A 19,840-nucleotide genomic window follows, 5' to 3' on the forward strand; every position below is an offset into this window, starting at 1 on the left:
CTCAGTGACGGTAGGATATTGCCTACCTTTTCTTTTGAAGGAATGTAGGAAATCTAAGCATGTCTTAGAATGATTTGTGGGTTTGTCTAATATATTTGACAATTCATGTAACTTTGTGTGTAGTCCATCGGCATAAAATGTATATGGCATTTTTCGTATACGGTTGAATAAGGGATTAGCTACCCCTTATTTTTCCTAATCCTTCGCGGGATAGCTTTTCAGCTGATCGACCATTTGTGGGTCTAGAATTAAGGGACTACACTGGGTTACTCTGTCGCCCTGTGGGTGTGAATTTTTTTTCTTTCTTTGCTTTGTTACCTTTGAGGTAATGTGTTTTGTTTTGGGTCTATAATCTAGTGTAAAACAGTGGGGGTGAATGTAGCAGTGTGATGTTGTTCCCCTAGATTACGCACCAAATTGCACACAAGGACCAATTCAAATAGGCCAGGTCAAGAGGGGATGTTAATAATCTGGTAATAATAATAATAATTCAGTGTATTTTTTTATTTAATTACAGCTGCATAGCTAATGTTTTTATTTGGTGTACAAACACTTTTTCATACCAATATTGTACATACAAGTGATTGTAAAAGTTTTGTATATTTTGGTTTGGCCCATCGCGGGTTATCTGTATCCCCATACCACTTTATCGTTCTCTTTTGCCTGACCCTCGGCTAGCAAGGTGCCGGAGAGCTGTGACTGCACCAAGGGTAACGTGTGTGTTGTCTCTTCGTGTGCAGGGCAAATAAAAAGATTTCAACGAGCAGACCATCAGTTGTGGCAGCGTCTTCATTAAGAATTACACAACGCAGAACGAACCACGCTACAGTAGCATGAGACGGAGTCTACAACCCACACAAGTGGCTCAGGTAGTGCAGTTCATCCAGGATGGCACATCAATGCGAGCTGTGGCAAGAAGGTTCAGCGTAGTGTCCAGAGCATGGAGGCGCTACCAGGAGACAGGCCAGTACATCAGGAGACATGGAGAAGGCTGTAGGAGGGCAACAACCCAGCAGCAGGACCGCTACCTCTGCCTTTGTGCAAGGAGGAGCACTGCCAGAGCCCTGCAAAATGACCTCCAGCAGGCCACAAATGTGCATGTGTCTGCTCAAACGGTCAGAAACAGACTCCATGAGGGTGGTATGAGGGCCCGACGTCCACAGGTGGGGGTTGTGCTTACAGCCCAACACCGTGCAGGACGTTTGGCATTTGCCAGAGAACACCAAGATTGGCAAATTCGCCACTGGCGCCCTGTGCTCTTCACAGATGAAAGCAGGTTCACACTGAGCACATGAGCACATGTGACAGACGTGACAGAGTCTGGAGACGCCGTGGAGAACGATCTGCTGCCTGCAACATCCTCCAGCATGACCGGTTTGGTGGTGGGTCAGTCATGGTGTGGGTGGCATTTCTTTGGGGGGCCGCACAGCCCTCCATGTGCTCGCCAGAGGTAGCCTGACTGCCATTAGGTACCGAGATGAGATCCTCAGACCCCTTGTGAGACCATATGCTGGTGCGGTTGGCCCTGGGTGCAATGCAAGACAATGCTAGACCTCATGTGGCTGGAGTGTGTCAGCAGTTCCTGCAAGAGGAAGGCATTGATGCTATGGACTGGCCCGCCCGTTCCCCAGACCTGAATCCAATTGAGCACATCTGGGACATCATGTCTCGCTCCATCCACCAACGCCACGTTGCACCACAGACTGTCCAGGAGTTGGCGAATGCTTTAGTTCAGGTCTAGGAGGAGATCCCTCAGGAGACCATCCGCCACCTCATCAGGAGCATGCCCAGGCGTTGTAGGGAGATCATACAGGCACGTGGAGGCCACACACACTGAGCCTCATTTTGACTTGTTTTAAGGACATTACATCAAAGTTGGATCAGCCTGTAGTGTGGTTTTCCACTTTAATTTTGAGTGTGACTCCAAATCCAGACCTCCATGGGTTGATAAATTTGATTTCCATTGATCATTTTTGTGTGATTTTGTTGTCAGCACATTCAACTATGTAAAGAAAAAAGTATTTAATAAGAATATTTCATTCATTCAGATCTAGGATGTGTTATTTTAGTGTTCGCTTTATTTTTTTGAGCAGTGTATTTTAAACTCGCTCCTTCCTACAGTGGCATGTATTCATGGATGCTAAGGGAAGCCAGGCTTCCACAAAAGATTTACCAAGAAAAATACAGAAAAAGTGTTGAATTTTTTCATCTCGTTGTGTTGTTGTCCTCCGGTGGCTAGCTAGCCAGCTAAATTTGCCCTTTCCTAAATTAGCCATGAATGGAGATAGGGATTTGGACATGTACTTTTACTTAATTACATTGCTTGTGTAACGGTGGTTCTCCTCTTCAACCGAAGAGGAGGAGTAGTGATTGAACCAAGGCGCAGCGGGTTGTGAATACATAATTTAATAAAGACACGACAAAACAATGAAGACAGAAAACGACCTAGACTTGAATAAACTACAAAATAACAAAACCGAAATGTATAGACAGACCTGAACAATACGAACTTACAAATAACGCGAAGAACGCACGAACAGGGAAAAATAGACTACACAAAATGACGATGTACAAAACAAACCGAACAGTCCCGTATGGTGCGACAAACACTGACACAGGAGACAACCACCCACAAAGAACACTGTGAAACAACCTACCTAAATATGACTCTCAATTAGAGGAACGCCAAACACCTGCCTCTAATTAAGAGCCATACCAGGCAACCCTTAAACCAACATAGAAACAGAAAACATAGAATGCCCACCCAAACTCACGTCCTGACCAACTAACACATACAACAAACTAACAGAAATAGGTCAGGAACGTGACAGCTTGACCATGCTGTATGTCATGTAACTGTTTGTTACATGCAATATGTTTTGTGGACTTCACCGGACAGATGTTGCTCTCTGGTTTTGCAATGAAACAAATGTGTGGTTGAATTTATTCTGCCACTGTGTCTTCTTATTGTCTCGGCCTGAGGCCTATATAGCATGGTGTCAAGGCATATGAACTAACAGGTTATAGAGCAAACAGTTGCATAACAGTTGATTGAACTGTTATGCAAACCTTGAAATAAGCTGGGGACTGGACGATGAAGTAATTTCTCGTGATCATTTTGAGATGAGCGGTCCGTGTGTGAAAGGGAGTATGACTCCCGCACTGTGATAATCGCTTTAGAGGCATTTTAATACATGGAAGGATTCAGGATGGTAATGTGGGAGAAGATGTTGAAAATACTTTTGAATGGCTATTCAAACTCTAAAAGTATCTTCCCAAATAGAAAGCAGATAAGGTAGTAGTCGGTGGCCAGAACAATCCAATGTGTCTTTCCCTGGACAGGTCATGAAGAATTGATGTGACTGCTGTTTAATTGGTTCCATGCCTTTGAGGATATACTCTACTGTACGCTACTTTAAAGACATGTATTGTAGCATACAGTAAATTAACTGTACATTTCCTTTTTTCTTTGATGTTTTCAGACTGTTTTCTTGTTCCAGGTTAGAACACAACTCTCTCCAAGGACACAGGGTAGAAGATGAGCTCATACTACATCGCTGCGTTACCGGAAGTTACAAGAACAAGCTCCTCTTTATAACAGTAGAACCTATTGTCACTCTTATCATATTCCCCCAGAGAGGGTGGCTTCACCATGCTGTCAGTCAGTCCTCTTCAATTGCTGTGTGGAAACTCTGAGAGAGAGAGACTGATTCTGACAGATATTTCCCCGTAGACTTCACACACAGGCTTTTATCTCTGTGATGGACGCAGGCCTGAGGGGGATTAGTCACTGTCTGGCTGGCTTTAGTGAGGCTAGGCAGGGTGGTACTCAGCACTCACAAGCCCTGTTAAACTCAAACACTGCCTAACCAAGATAGGAGAGATGGAGACGCATGGTGATGGAAGGAAACCGGGAGAATGTGTGCCAAAACAGGAATCACCACCACTATTATAAATACAACATTTTGGTTCCTAAATAGAGACAGGCTGTTTGGCGAGGACTGGGATTGTATTACAAATTACTGCACTGTACATGCCCTCTTGGATACTGTACTGCTAAAATCACACTAACGTAGCTAGAAATGGCTTAGTCGAGGATTTCAGTCCGCCCCATCCCTATTACGGGGCCTTTGCTAGAATTTGCACGTATTATCCAATCACAAATGTTACTTTTGTTCTACAATTTGACAATACACATGACTATTTTTCACTACACAATTGTTCAGACAGAAGGGTAGCTTTCAACCCTGACATCTATACAGTATGTCTGGAGGCACTGACCTCTTTCGTGCCACTGATTTGTGCGACCGACATCTGATTGTCTGTATTGATTTTGGCTCCTTTGTTGGGGACTCCCTGCAGAGACAGATTGCCATTAAAATAAGCCATTGAAATCATCCATTGCTGAATTGCATTGTCTGCAGAAGGATAAGTATTATCTATGCTGTCTGCAGCAGTCAAACATATGGGTTTGAGTTGACTCAGCCGATCGTCAAGCCTCTGAAAGTGTTGGATTAAAAACTCTGTGAACTCTCATCTATGGCTGACAATGTTACGGTTTACAACATGGCTGCCGGACGTTTCATGAAGTGACACCAGGATACAGGAGGATATTTGGACTTTATGATATACTTGTGACATGAGAGGGGCATCCCCTGCATCCCTCTGGGAAGGAATAAGGATGTGGTGACCTCAAGAGGCATGCAGTGTCTGTCTGGTCACGCTGGGGCCCTGCGGTGTAGACAGTTGTAGTGGCTCACTGGAGCTGAGGGAGTTGAACTGCTTAGAGGTTTGTTTCAACATTTTTCATTCCTGTACATATTGTTGTAAGCATGTTGCATGTGAATATCTATGTGAGCAAGCAATGCAAATATGTATTCAGCATGCCAATGGGACAACCTACTCTTTTAGTCAGGATTAACATAACTGATTGATTGAAGGCCATATTTAAAGCGTTGAAGCTTTAGATGTCTTTATTTTTGCTGAATAAAAAAGCACATTATGTCTAAATCAGCTAGCCACAAATTGGGACAAAGTGCAAATCTGGTTCATGCTTATGACAAGAAGTAAGCACCTTTTTTCTAATTTACGATGGGGGAAATGGTTACGTTTTTCCAGGCGTGATATATCCAGGGAATAATGGATAGCCAGTGAGGCCGGAAATACCCAGCACAGTTATTTTTGATAGGATACTCCTCCCAGACCCAGTGGATTTACATTAACTTCAGGCTCAAAGATTTTGATTTTATTCCAGTGTTGTGGCATAGATCTTTACAGATTCCAATCAAACTTTGGATGTCGAATCTGTAGTATTATTGACACCGAACCATTTTTTCCCTTGAGGCACCCATTATTAGCCAGATAAAGATAATTGAACACAGAAAATCCAAGTTAGACACGCCCACTGGGCTAAAAACGGACCAGCCCATCTGGTATTTGCCCGAAATGACAGATGGCCAGTCCGCCCATGATTGACACAATGATCATGGTGGATGGGGAAACATGGCTACTGAAAAGGTTATTTGTGACTCACATTACAGGGACTGGAACAGTATTCAATATTAAAATACTTCAGATCAGTAATTAAAGGGCCAGAGGTTTTTACTGACCAAGTCATCTGACTATGAAAAATGCTGGGTCCTATAGCGTAGTTACTGTTTTTCTACTCTGGTCACTTGGCTGGGAAAAACGTATGTCCCTATTACTGCATTGTTAGTGAATTATTCGTGGAGCTAGGCAGGCTGGACTAAAATTGTACAATCACAATGAGACAGTGAATTCACATGTAATATTTCAAATGAAGACATCGTGTGGCAGCCAAGTTCATGTGACTGTCAGTGTACAAGCAAAACCTCGTTGTTCTGGCAGAATACTACGAAATATGTCCGCGATTCAGATTACAAATAGTTTATTTCATCATTCATAATTATATTTCCCTTATCGGACATTGAATGTGTTGTTCTCACTATGTTTTTAGTGTCAAGTGAAAAGTGGGTGACCCAGTCAAGTGTTTTCCCAGCTTTTGTCAGACAGGATTGTTGAGGTAAAGCCAGAACGGCAGCTGACAGGTTTGTGAAGTCGTCCGTCTGGCCATCTGTCGGGCTGGCTGGCTGGGGGAAAAAGGATAAAGACAGGAGCCACTTGCTCTAGACAAAGATGGACGCTAACTACCACCAGAGAAGTGTGTCTTCGACAAAGACTGAAACGGTTAGAGGTCACTGGACGGTTGCCTACAGACTTCTCAGTAGTCTAGACTAACACACATCATTAACTCAGTGATGGAGAAAAATACAAGTAGGTTGGGTAACACGTTACGTTTAGGTACAGTACCTTCTATAAAGGATTTATAACCAGGTTTAAGCATACTTCTGGAAAGCACTCAATGGAGTAGGCTTGATATAGCCTGCCAGATTTGACTCATCTCTGTAAGAGAGGGAAACCATTTGGAGGTAATAGAATACACCAAAATTCTCTGCACATTTGCTGTGCGTGTTCACACCGAGGGCATATAAGTGAGGAGGATAAACCATGAGCTAGACCTTCATAAATGTTCCACCTCCCGCTGGTGTCCACATCTAAGGGGCGATGGTGCAGTTACCATAGAGACACCAGATTGTTTTGGTTGGTTTTGGTTAGGCTTCCTTCTTTACGAGCAGTGGCTTCTCTGCTTTGTCATCAGATTTTTCCCTCTCCCTTCTAAAGCAACAAGAGGACCCATTTCTATTGTCCATTCAGCGTCTTGGTTATTGCAATGGAAAGTGCTTCATTGCAATAAAACAGTACTTAGGCCCATTGGAATAATTGCCTCTTATCAAATCCATTATGTTCAACTGCCTCAATAACCATACCAAAACAGTGAATATGTATGTTCAGAAAAATGGGTTACGTTTATTGGTTTGAAACCCTGTGGACTCCAATAATTCTGTCTGAAATCTCAGTTTAATTGTCCATTTAGTTGGATATAGTGGAGAATGTCTCACCTTGAAACAACTTGCCCCGAAATACTGAGAGGGATGAGTCACTTCATGAACTAAAGATAGTTTCCTCCGTTATCCAATCAAATCCTTGTTTTGGCATGATTTCCCTCTGCATGATGTAATAACACCAGAATCGGTTCAAGCTGTCTTTCCTCAGAAAGACCCACAGTATAGCAGCCTTTTAGCTACAGTTTGGAATAATCTAACTTGTCAGTATACTTAATCTTGCACTCAACCTTTCACGCAGGCTACATCTTGCATTGATGTCAGTTGGAGTTCTCAAATAGGATTCAGCCTAATCTTTTGTAACTCAAACCATCTTCTGACCATATTACATTAATTGTCTCTTGCACTGGTGTGTACGCTTAAGAGCATTCTGCTGGCAAGATTTCAATAAAGCGTGCGCCGTGCCAGAGGACAATGACCCCTGTGTCTTTTCTTTTGAACCCTTTACACACATGGGAATTGGCCTATATGAAATGTTTCTTACAGACGAAATATGAAAAGCATATGCATAAGCATGGTATCAATTGAAAGGGAACAGATTGGTTTATAGCATGTTACTGTACAGCGATGGCGTTCCAATTGTGCCGCTTATCAGTGCCCAAGTCTACCACTCTCAACCCGTACACAGGTTATCACTATGGCAGCAGCCTACCAGAACTATGGATGATAGATAGATAGATAGATAGATAGATAGATAGATAGATAGATAGATAGATAGATAGAAAGATAATTTAAAACACAATAATACAACCACACTTTTAAAATCATCGAGGATGACAAAAATGTTTGTGGTCCTCTTAAATTACTAAATGTTTTGATGTTGCCTACTACGCGCATACTTCGGGTTACAGAACTAATAATAATTTTTAACCTGTATAGTGCTTTTTAAAGAATCTCACATAAAGTAAAACAACAAACAACAAAATGTAAATGATGGAGATTGAAAGTCGCGGTGGGTTGGTGACGAAGTTGAGGCAGTCAGGGTTGAAAAGGCAGTGTGGGTTCAGTGGGGAGGGCATTGACGGGACAGCTAAGGAGAAACACAGACAATCTGAAAAAACAGCTCTTTACCACACCTGGTTCTCTGAATGGTCAGTCACTCCTTTGGAGCCTCTTCTCTGGTACTGGTCCTCCATTGCCAGGAATGTACCACCCACCTGGGTGATGCCACGGTTCTTGAAACGTGCATGAAAAGCCACCACATCTTGGCAGTGGTTAGGAGCATTCCCTGAACTTTCTCTGCAACCTTTGGACACAGCCAAACATATAAACGATAAAGGGCTACCTTATCATTTCTGCTTTTAACTTCTCTGGGATTGTTGAAATTTAAATGTCAGGAAAATGGACATTGTATATTGTAACAATGGCAACCATTAATGGCGAATACCCTAATGTAACAGATCGTTGGCATGTGTGTACTTCCGAGTGACATGAACTTGATTATGGTTTGTTGAAAGAAAAGCATCAATATGGAGAACAATATATCTCCCCGACACACCACAGATAAAGTTACTAGAAAAAGTGATTAGGTTTCACTTCTTAAGCCACAGCCCAGGATTGCTCCTGCATGTCTGCTTTGCTTGTTACACAATTTAATCAAACCAGGAATGCATGAAAAGATGAATTACAGGGTAAAAGGGTTGTTTGTCTCAGAGGCCTTATTATCTACTGTGATTACTTCCATAATCCCCTCTCCTCATGATTAAATGGCTAAGGATGTCTGATTGACATAATGATGTATGCATCTCCTCCTCAGAGACAGGTGAATAGGCAGCCATTCCCCTACTACCATAGGCTTCCCTCAGAAATACAAGATTAGATGTCAGCATAACGCTAAACTGAGAGGCATTCCTTCCATGATAACATCACTCCATGCGGTGCTGGGAGATTAAAAAGCACTGTGAACAACGGTATGCCACTTGTTAGGTCAAAGGTTAGAATGAGGTAGGAAGTTAAGAGCGATTGGCTCCTGGGTCTGTCAAACAGGACTAGGGCTGTTACGGTGACCGTATTACAGCCAAACCGGCAATCACGAGTCATGATGGCTGTCAAATTCCACTTGACCGTTTAGTCATGGTAATTAAGCTTTTCCAAGCTCTGATGCTGCAGCTGGTCATTAGTAGCCTACCTAACTGCCTGGTACTCATCACTCTATTGTCTCGCTAATCACTCTGAAAATGCAAATGTAATCTAAAAATCTAATCAAACACTTCACGAGAGCCCATGAGGTCATGTTGCGGAACATTTCTATAGGACATGCAACTGCGTGAGAAAACAGAGTTTTGATGGCCTCTTTTAAAAAGGGGAGACTAGGCCTACTATACTGAACACAACATGCAACAATTTGAAAGATTATACTGAGTTACAGTTCATATAAGGAAATCAGTGAATGGAAATAAATAAATTAGGCCCTAATCTATGGATTTCACATGACTGGGCAGGGGTGCAGCGATAAGTGTGCCTGGGAGGGCATAGGCCCACCCACTGGGGAGTCAGGCCCAGCCAATCAGAATGAGTTTTCCCCCACAAAAGGGCTTTATTACAGACAGAAATACACCTCAGCACCAGCATCTCTGGTGGAAATTCCTGCAGTCAGCATGCCAATTGTACGCTAGCTCAAAACTTGAGACATCTGTGGCATTATGTTGTGTGACAAAACGGCACATTTTAAAGTGGCCTTTTATTGTCCCCAGCACAAGGTGCACCTGTGTAATGATCATTCTGTTTAATCAGCTTCTTGATATGCCACACCTTTCAGGTGGCAAAGGAGAAATGTTCACTATCAGGGATGTAAACCAATTTGTGTGAACGGAAAATGTCATTTTTTTCCAGCTCATGAAACATGGGATCAACACTTTACATGTTGCATTAATATTTTGTTCAGTGTGTATTCGTTTCTCAACTTTCCTAATATTAAGCACATTGCTTCTCTTTTCAACAGGAGTATAGCTTACCTGGCTGGCATGAAAATGAACCATGGGAAAAGCATCCTCCATTTGATGTTTAAGTGCATCGATGACATGTATTTTTCCCACTTCCCCTGTTTCGAGACAGGTGAATGATAATGCGCCATTCTAAATCAAAACAAATTTCACACATATATTATTTAGTACATTTTTAAAGACAAGATTAAATCAAGAATAGTCTGATGGGCGACTATCACTTGTGAATTACATATTATCACTTGTGAATCATGCCCAGCTTATGTGCAGTAAGGCAAGAAATAGGGAATGCCTTTTTTTGGGCAACTTTTTCAAATCATAGTCGCACACCTCATGTAGCCTAGCCCATAGACCTATGTGTTTTGGTAAGGTTAGTGTCAGAACTAAAGTTGCCAAATAATCTGCTTTACAACGGGTGTAGAGCCTAACTGGCATACATCATGGGAGTTTCAAGTTTGAAGAAGAACATTTTCACCATAAAAATGCACCTTTATACTAAAAGCATTACATGCATAATCACATTTGCGGTCACTTTTGAGAACGGGGTTTTCCTGCTAACTGATTGCATTTTGGAACCTTTGCGCTTATAGCCTACCGCTGTGTGCGCATTGCTGTGCTTATAATGTGAAGAAATAGCCTAATAGTTTATCAACATTTTAAGCTAAATGTTGTGATCTATTGCATCATTGCCATTAAAAAAAAATTATGCTAGTGGTTGTCTTCACTTCTCTAGGGTAGGGGGCAGCATTTTCACGTTTGGATGAAAAGCATACCCAAATTCAACTGCCAGTTACTCATCCCCAGGAGAAGTTTTTAAAACTGTTTGAATCATGTCTGTGAGTATAACAGAACTTATGTAGCAGGCGAAACCCCGAGGACAAACCATTCAGATTTTTTCTTTTTTGAGGTCACTGTCTTTTCAATGAGTTTTCATTGGGAAACCAGATTTCTAAGTGAATTGCTTGCAGTTCCTACGGCTTCCACTAGATGTCAACAGTCCTGAGAAATAGGTTGAGGTTATTCCTTTGTGTAATGAAGAAATACGGCCATCTTGAAGTCGAGGCACTCCAGGTGTCCTGGACATGCGCTTCAATCAAACAGAAGGCATGCTACATATTGTTTTAATCCTGTATTGAACACATATCATCCCGTCTTCAATTTTATCAATTATTAACGTTAAAAAATACCTAAAGTTGTATTACAAAAGTAGTTTGACATTTTTTGGCAAGGTTTACAGGTAACCTTTGAGATATTTTGTCGTCACATTTGAGCAAGTTGGAACCGGTGTTTTTCTGGATCAAACGCTCCACATAAATGAACATTTTGGATATATATCGACAGAATTAATCGAACAAAAGGACCATTTGTGATGTTTATGGGACATATTGGAGTGCCAACAACAGAAGCTCGTCAAAGGTAAGGCATTAATTATATTTTTATTTCTGCGTTTTGTGTCGGACCTGCAGGGTTGAAATGTTTTCTCTCTTTTGTTTACTATGGTGCTATGCTCAGATAATAGTGTCGTATGCTTTCGCTGAAAAGCCTATTTGAATTCTGACATGTTGGCTGGATTCACAACCAGTGTAGCTTTAATTTGGTATCTTTCATGTGTGATTTAATGAAAGTTTGATTTTATAGCAATTTTCATAGTAATTCATTTTAATTTGGCGCTCTGCATTTTTTCAGGCTTTTTGCCAAGTGATACAGTAGAGTCTTGCCTAAACTCAGATTTTTGGATAAAAATATGAACTTTACCGAACAAACAATACATGTATTGTGTAACATGAAGTCCTATGAGTGTCATCTGATGAAGATTATCAAAGGTTAGTGATTAATTTTATCTCTATTTCTGCTTTTTGTTACTGCTCTCTTTAGCTGGAAAGATGGCTGTCTTTTTCAGTGACTTGGCTCATACCTAACATAATCGTTTGTTGTGCTTTCGTCGTAAAACCTTTTTGAAATCAGACACTTTGGCTGGATTTACAACAAGTGTATCTTTAAAATGGTGTAAAATACTTGTATGTTTGAGGAATTTAAATTATGGGATTTCTGGTGTTTTGAATTTGGCGCCCTGCAGTTTCACTGGCTGTTGACGAGGTGGGACGCTAACGTCCTACATACCCTAGAGAGGTTTTAATTTGGGATCTATCGCATCCCACAACTGTCCCAGACTATGTTTGAAATATTATTTTTTTGCACAGAATAGGTCAACCTTTGTACTATGGGGATAGTAGATTGACATAGGCTAGTGCTTTTGCTATTCGTTAGGCCTACTCATCTTGTTGACTGACGAAAAGTAAATGTGGACATTTCTTCCAAGATCTTCAGAATTCGATAAGGACGCGCGCAGTTGCGTCCCCGATGTGTCTGTCTTCACTTGTAGCCTATGAGAAGGACCCCATCACGTGACAGCTAATAAGAATTGAGATATCTGAGAGAGCAATGTGAGTGAGAGGTGCATTGGAGCACGCAGCCGGGAGAAGGGAATTATAATTATTATATTCAGCCCAAGGGCACAACGGCCACTGGCCGCAAAAGGCATGGATTTTTTTAGGGGGCATTACAGCCACACAAAGGGGATGCCACAGGGAAATTCAAGGTATTATCAAGTGCTTGTCAAATTGTGAATGTGAGACTGATTAAGTGTGTGCAGCTTGTGCAAAAAAAAACAAAACAGAGCTCATGCCTTTCATGCAATTGTTTTCAAATCATCATTAGTTGCATCATGCAGCTTTAGCATGTATTAAAAAATCAAAACATATAGCCCAACGTTTGTATCACAACTAAAGTTGCATAAATAACTCTAAACATATAGGAGGACCTGTTTCTTTGTTGACCGCTCAACACAAAATAGCCACGTGCGCATTCCCTCAAATCGTTTGGAGAAAATATACTTTCTATTTTATTCAGATTTGTTCAATTTGTCACGCCCTGGCCTTAGTATTCTTTGTTTTCTTTATTATTTTAGTTAGGTCAGGGTGTGACATGGGGAATGTTTGTGTTTTGTTAGTTTTGGGTGTTTCTATGGTAAAGGGGTTGTTGGTGTAGTATATGGGTTTGTGTTGAGTACATGTGTCTAGCGTTGTCTATGTATGTTTAGTTGTCTAGGAGAGTCTATGGTTACCTGAATGAGTTCCCAATTAGAGACAGCTGATTTCGGTTGTCTCTGATTGGGAGCCTTATTTAGGGTAGCCATAGGCTTTCATTTGTTGTGAGTAGTTGTCTATGTGATACGTTTGTAGCCTGTGTGTGCGCACATCGTTGTTTAGCTTCACGATCGTTTTCTTGTTTTGTTTAGTTCTTAAGTGTGTTTGTTTCGTTTGCCTTCTTCAAATAAAAAGGAGATGGCTTATTTTCCTAAAGCTGCGTTTTGGTCCGTCAATCCACCACACGATCGTGACACAATTGTATTCTTCATACTATAAAATAATGCCACGGAATTCTAAGCAAATCTTGTCTGCTAAATGAACTAGTATAGCCCACAACCATATGGCATAGCCAGATTATGGCCTAACTTAAGGACAACTCAGAGTATGCTATTCTGTTCTTCTGAAATAGATTACATTTTTTTCATATCATGTTTCTTTAGAGCTGTCTAAAATAAATAATGGATTTATCCTGATGGTGTAGGCTATATTACATGGATTTATTAGACTTTTTAAAATGTAGATGTTCCAAAGGTCTTGCATCAGTGGCTTGTAGACTATGCATGGAAGCCAGGAGATGCTAAATGTGTTTATGTTAATTAACGGAAAATTACCATGAGACCTGCAATTATTTGCTTGACAATCACTGGCAGACAAAATTGAATGACTGCCACAGCCCTAGTCAAGACATCTCCACTTGACGTCCCACGATTGGACCTGATCTAGGTTCCGGAGGTAAAGCAGAAGTCAAGTGTTTTCTGGCATCTCAAAAATATGTGTTACTGATAGAAGGGGGAGAGGAAATGTGAGGATATAGGTTCTTCTGACAGAGACTGGATAGAGAGGCAGAGGGAGTTTAGTAGTCTTGGAAACAGGTCTGCTCTACCTCATTATATCTGTCTCAAGGATATAAAGTACAGATACATATGAAAGCAATATATAAGATCTTTGAATTTAGCATGTACAGTATATCAATCCAAATAGTAGGCTACCTCATAGAAAGAGATTCATGGCTATGGTTTAATTTGCAGGGTAAAGGTTCCATGACACAACTTTCATTGGCTTGTTTTGCGGAGCCACCATCCACATCTACTCTGCTGACTCCACAGATAACCCCCACCTCCTAGGATGCTCTGTTTTGTACAGACTACACTTATGACCTGTGGCCTATTCAGAAGACGGATCAGATATAAATATATTATTTAGAACAGATATGATTGTCTGTCAGGTATCACATTGTCAGTATTCATAGAATTTATATTTGCAAAGTGTGTGTTCTACTGCGATGACTGGTGCCTGTTCCTTTTTCTTTCCTCACCAGCCTGCTCTGCTCTGCTCTGCTCTCAGTCACTTGGAGAATTCAGTGAGGAGGGAATACTGCCATGGGCACCCTGTGCCAGCAGGAGAGTGTGTGATGTGCCAGCTGTTTTTAATGTCACCGTTTGCACTGGTTGGCCATGGTGAAGCTGAGGCACACCACGAGAACTGCAGGGCTGGCTACTCAGCAGGCTGACATCATCTCTGGAGAAGCCTCACTCGTGTTCGAAAGAGGGAAATGTGGAAAAGTGGGTTTGGTGCTCGCCGCAACGCATGATACGCAGTATCCTGGTTCAGCTGCATTTCCTTCCTTTCAAAGCGTCATGGTTTGGCTCAGAGAAGTGTTAGCATTGCAAATTGTCAAGGTTCAATTGGCTTTTTTTTAGGTCTTTTAGGTTTAGCCGCTCATTCGAAAGTTATGGAAAAAGTAGGGGAACATTGAAATAGATACATTGAAAGTGGTATGTCTATCTCATTCCAACTCTGACCAACCTCTGAGATACAGTAGCTTAACAATGATGACATCACCATCCTCTCCGATGTATGGAGTGGTGTTGTTTAGACAACAGAGCAGCTGTGGAGCATGCGTCGTTGACAGGCCCCTGGATTTTGGACAGCTCTGTCTGAAGGAGCCCACTTTCTCCTGTCTCTCTAAAACAAAAGCCATGTCCTCTCCATAGTCCGTACATCCGCAGAAGCTGGGAGACTCTAAGTGACCTAGGGGGATTGAGTAGTAAAGTATTTGTAACATTGCTGACCCTGGTGCTCTTTTGGCAATGGTTTAGAGGTTGACTATCTTGGACCAGATCTAATATCTTGGGTCAGGTATTTCTTGCAAAATATAATGTAATCTCAAAGAGACTAACCTGGATAAATAAAAGTTAAATAGATATTACAAAGAGTCAGAAGGGATTTGAGGAGAAGCTACCTCCTCCTGGACCGTTTTTTAAGATCCCATCCACAGTGAAGTAATTTTCCAATGGGGATACTGGACTGTTCATCATAGAACTGACAAAGCCAAATATTTCTAGTGCAAACCATATGTGACTTACCACCTGGATTTGGTTTTGTGAAATGGGAAAGTGTTATTTACATTCGATAAAAGTAGAGACTCAGAGCTACAAAATGGTGTATCATACACTGCATTTGAGGAACAATGGGAAAGTAATTCTGCTTTGAAAGTTTATCAACTTGTAAACTAACTTTTAAGAAAAACTCCTTTGAATGTTTTGGTATCTAGTGAAGAGCTCTTCTTTGTCTACAGCCATTCAGCATCGTTCACACTCTCTTAAGCTTTAGCCCTACCCAACTCGTTTCGCTCTCGGAGTGTTCAGAGCGCACACTTGACGCTCTGGCAGATGATTTGTTTACCTCTGGATAACATGAAAACAGCCTAACCAGCTCCGCTGGCAACAATTTCATTACGCTTTTTTGCAGACGTTTACTGACACCGGCCATATTCAATGGGTGTTGTACACACGTCACATAACGTTAACTAACGAGCCAGCCAGCTAATGTTAGCTAGTTAAACAACAATGAACAAAATGCCAAAAATGCCACAGTGCTGGGAGCTAACAAACCAGGTTCAATGTTAGCTAGCTAACATTAGGCTCTAACTAGAAAAGCAAACAGCTCTGGGAAACAAATAATAAAGTCCTCTAGGGACCCAGCCAGCTAACGTTAGCTAGCTAGCTAACAGTACACTTTAGCTTAAGACAACTAACGTTAGCTAGCTAGCTAGGTAAACAATGAACCTAGCTAGGTAAAGAACATTTAAGATCACACATGTCACGTAACGTTAGCTAACGAGCCAGCCAGCCAAAGTTAGCTAGTTAAACAACAATGAACAAAATGCCAACAATGCTCTGACTAGAAAAGCAAACAGGTCTGGGAAACAAATAATAACGTCAGCTAGGGAGCCAGCCAGCTAACGTTAGCTAGATGCCCCTAGGGTCCAGACACTAGGGCCCAGACACTGATCTAAGGCTGGTTTCTGTTTGTCTACCTAATGGTTACATTTAGAAATTGGGCAGGGTAAACTGATCCTAAACCTCTGCTTAAGGACAAGCGTAGCCAGAAAATCAAGCGTGCCACTAATTAAAATCTATTCCCAGGGGCAACATTTAATTACAAACCAAAAGGGGAGAAGAGATAAATTAGCCTTTTTATGGTCTCTCAGACACCATATCAATTAAGTTCATAAAAAGGCTAACCAGACAGACAGGCAGACAGGCAGGCAAATGAGTCTTAGTGGGGTTGGGAATATTGCTTTTTAGGGGTACAAGCAGCAAAGCTGGGAGAAACCCTATTGTATTTGTTTGCGTTCATTATTTTCCTTCTTCCGCCAATTCAGGGAAAATTGCTAATTGCTGTGAGATAATAATGCCTAAGAGGATGCAACCTTGCATGATGGTAAAGTGCCATCATGCACATGTCAATTAGCAATATGTTGGCTCTAACTGGCAAGCCTGTTCACGTTTCCCCTCTCTGGCGCTCGAGGGCGCCAGGATGCCCTTCATTACGAACACATGTCCCCATCATTATGCGCATCTGCGCTCACTGTACTCACCTGGACTCCTTCACGTTGTTGATTGCTCCCTCTATATCGGTCTGTTCCTCAGTTATGTTCCCCGTGTCAGCATTATTGTCATCATGTCGTTTGTTCCCCTTGTCCAGATGCTGTTCTTGTTTTGTTTGATGTCCGTTTCCCATTAAATGTTCACTCACTGTACTTACTTCTCGTCTCCAGCGTTGGTCCTTACAGAATGCTGACACAACTGTTTGAAGCATCTGGGAGTTCTTGTTTTTTGTTTTTGGTGGTGACGTTGGGTCCGGGTGCCGCCGCCGATGGAACCGGGGGTGCCTCAGCTGGCACGTCGGGCTTCCACGCCTTAGCTGGCTTGAGAGGTTTCCTTGCCCAGGTTGTCTCGGTAGGCTCCCATCCCACGTCATGTCTCAGCCGGCTCGTTGGGATCCTACGCCTCAGCCAGCCCATCAGGCTCCCTTCCCACATCATGCCTCAGCTGGCCCATCAGGCTCCCACGCCTCAGCTGGCTCGTCAGGCTCCCACGCCTCAGTGGGATCGTTAGACTTTCAAGCCTAAGCCGGCTCGTCAGGCTCCCACATCCCAGACCGCCTCGTCGGGCTCCCACGCCTCAGCCGGCTCGTCGGGCTCCCACGCTTCAGCCGACTCGTCGGGCTTCTACGCCTCAGCCGGCTAGTCCAGCGCCCTGGCCTGTCAGGCTCGCCCAGGTGGGACGCCGGGTGGTGCCTTTAGGGGGGGGGGGGAATGTCATGCCTGCTCCTGCTTCCCCTCTCTGGCGCTCGAGGGCGCTAGGCTGCCCTTCATTACGCACACCTGTCACCATCATTACACGCATATGCGATCATTGAACTCACCTGGACTCCTTCATGTTGTTGATTGCTCCCTCTATATCTGTCTGTTCCTCACTTATGTTCCCCGTGTCAGCATTATTGTCATCACGCTGTTCTTGTGTTGTTTGATGTCAGTTTTCCATTAAATGTTCATTCCTTGTACTTGCTTCCCATCTCCAGCGTCGGTCCTTACAATAACAAATAATTGAAGATGGAAACTTTGAAAGGTCTCGCCCCTCACCCCGTGAGACTTAAAGTCATGAAATTCGATGCACCTCTCTTCACTTGGAACAAACTTGCCTCAAGGACCCAGAAGGTCCGCCAAGATAGATTTTCCACCATTTTTAATATGTTACTCTTAAAACTCAGAAAGACTGATGTGCACGCAACTTGATATGTAGCATTTATTGGCCAAGGTCTCTCAACTCAATATTTTCCAGCCTAGTATCTCAAACTGTAGGGCCACTATGGACCAATGAACATTCACGTGGGCTGACAAAAAAAAGTAAAATAAATCAAAGTTACTTTTTACTGTAACAAAACTTGATACCCATAAAAAAACTGTCAAGACTCAATATATACAAACACATTCAGATCGACCATATGGGGGCACTAAAACGGGCACATATTTATTATCTCTTGATTTGTTTGACTTTGGCACACGTGCTCTGAGGTGAGTCTAGCTAACCTGTGGAGTGTGGTTCTGTTTGGCCCCATGGTGGTGCTGTTGGACAAGAAAAAACATTAATACAAGATCATTGGCTAATAGTGGCCATATTGTTTGAGCTAGAATCTTGGAAAATAGGCCTACCACCGTCTTGTCATCAGCAAACTTGATGGTATTGGACTTGTGTGTGGCCATGCAGTCATGGGTGAACAGGGAGTACAGGAGGGGACTAAGCACACACCCATGTGGGGCCCACATGCTGAGGGTCAGCATGGGGGAGGTGATGTTGCCTGCCCTCACCACCTGGGGTCGGCCCGTCAGGAAGTCCAGGAACCAGTTGCAGAGGGGGGTTTCAGTCCCAGGGTTCCAAGCTTGGTGACTAGCTTGAAGGGGACTATGGTGTTGAATGCTGAATTGTAGTCATCGAACAGCATTCTTACATAGTTATTCCTCTTATCTAGGTGGGTGAGGGCAGTGTGGAGTGCAATTGAGATTGCATCGTCTATTTAAAAAAACAAACATGTATTTAACCTTTATTTAACTAGGCAAGTCAGTTAAGAACAAACTCTTATTTACAATGGCGGCCTACCTCGGCCAAACTCTAACCCGACGGCGCTGGGCCAATTGTGCGCTGCCCTATGGATCTGTTCAGGCAGTATGCAAATTGGAGTGGGTCTAGGGTGTCTGGGATGATGGAGTTGATGTATGCCATAACCAGCCTTTCTAAGAACTTCATGATTGAGCCCAGAGCAGATGAGTCGAATTTGAAGCCGGAATAGAGGTTAGTAACTGCCAATCTGATGTTCAAAAATTCTTGTCGATCATAAGAAATGATAACGGATACATTTCGTGCAAAAGAAAGTTAAGATAAATGCCCAAAAAGTCACAAATATACAAAAGTTAGGTCGGAGCTCACAAGACGGCAGCCATACAGTAGCGTTTCCAAACGCTAATGCCCTGAAGGCAAAGAACGAATAACATTCATTCAACACGGTCACATTCAAGTGTGATCTCTTTTGAAATGTCCAGTTTCTTGACTATTGGCCATTGTTATGGATTCCCCTTTGATGCCTCGTAGCTGACAAGCCGAATCCAAGCTTACCCATGGCACGGAGACAACATGGGGTTTTCCTCTGAGGAATCTTTTAGCTTTGGGCTCTGAACAAGACAAAGGATGGGTATTGTCCCCTTGAAAGTGTTGGACCGCTCCATCCACGTGGTTATATCCCACTAATTCCCACAAGACAGGAAACTGTCAGCATGATCATAAGAAGAATGTGTCAACATGGTTGTCTTGTGGTACGCTTTCAAGACTATTTGTTTTTAAATCGATGCACGGGACCATAATCCATCAATTGGGTGTCGATGACATTCATGTCCACTTGAATCTTACTGTGATTTTATCTTTAA

Source organism: Salvelinus fontinalis, chromosome 10 (genome assembly GCF_029448725.1).
Source record: "Salvelinus fontinalis isolate EN_2023a chromosome 10, ASM2944872v1, whole genome shotgun sequence".
Lineage (NCBI taxonomy): Eukaryota > Metazoa > Chordata > Actinopteri > Salmoniformes > Salmonidae > Salvelinus > Salvelinus fontinalis.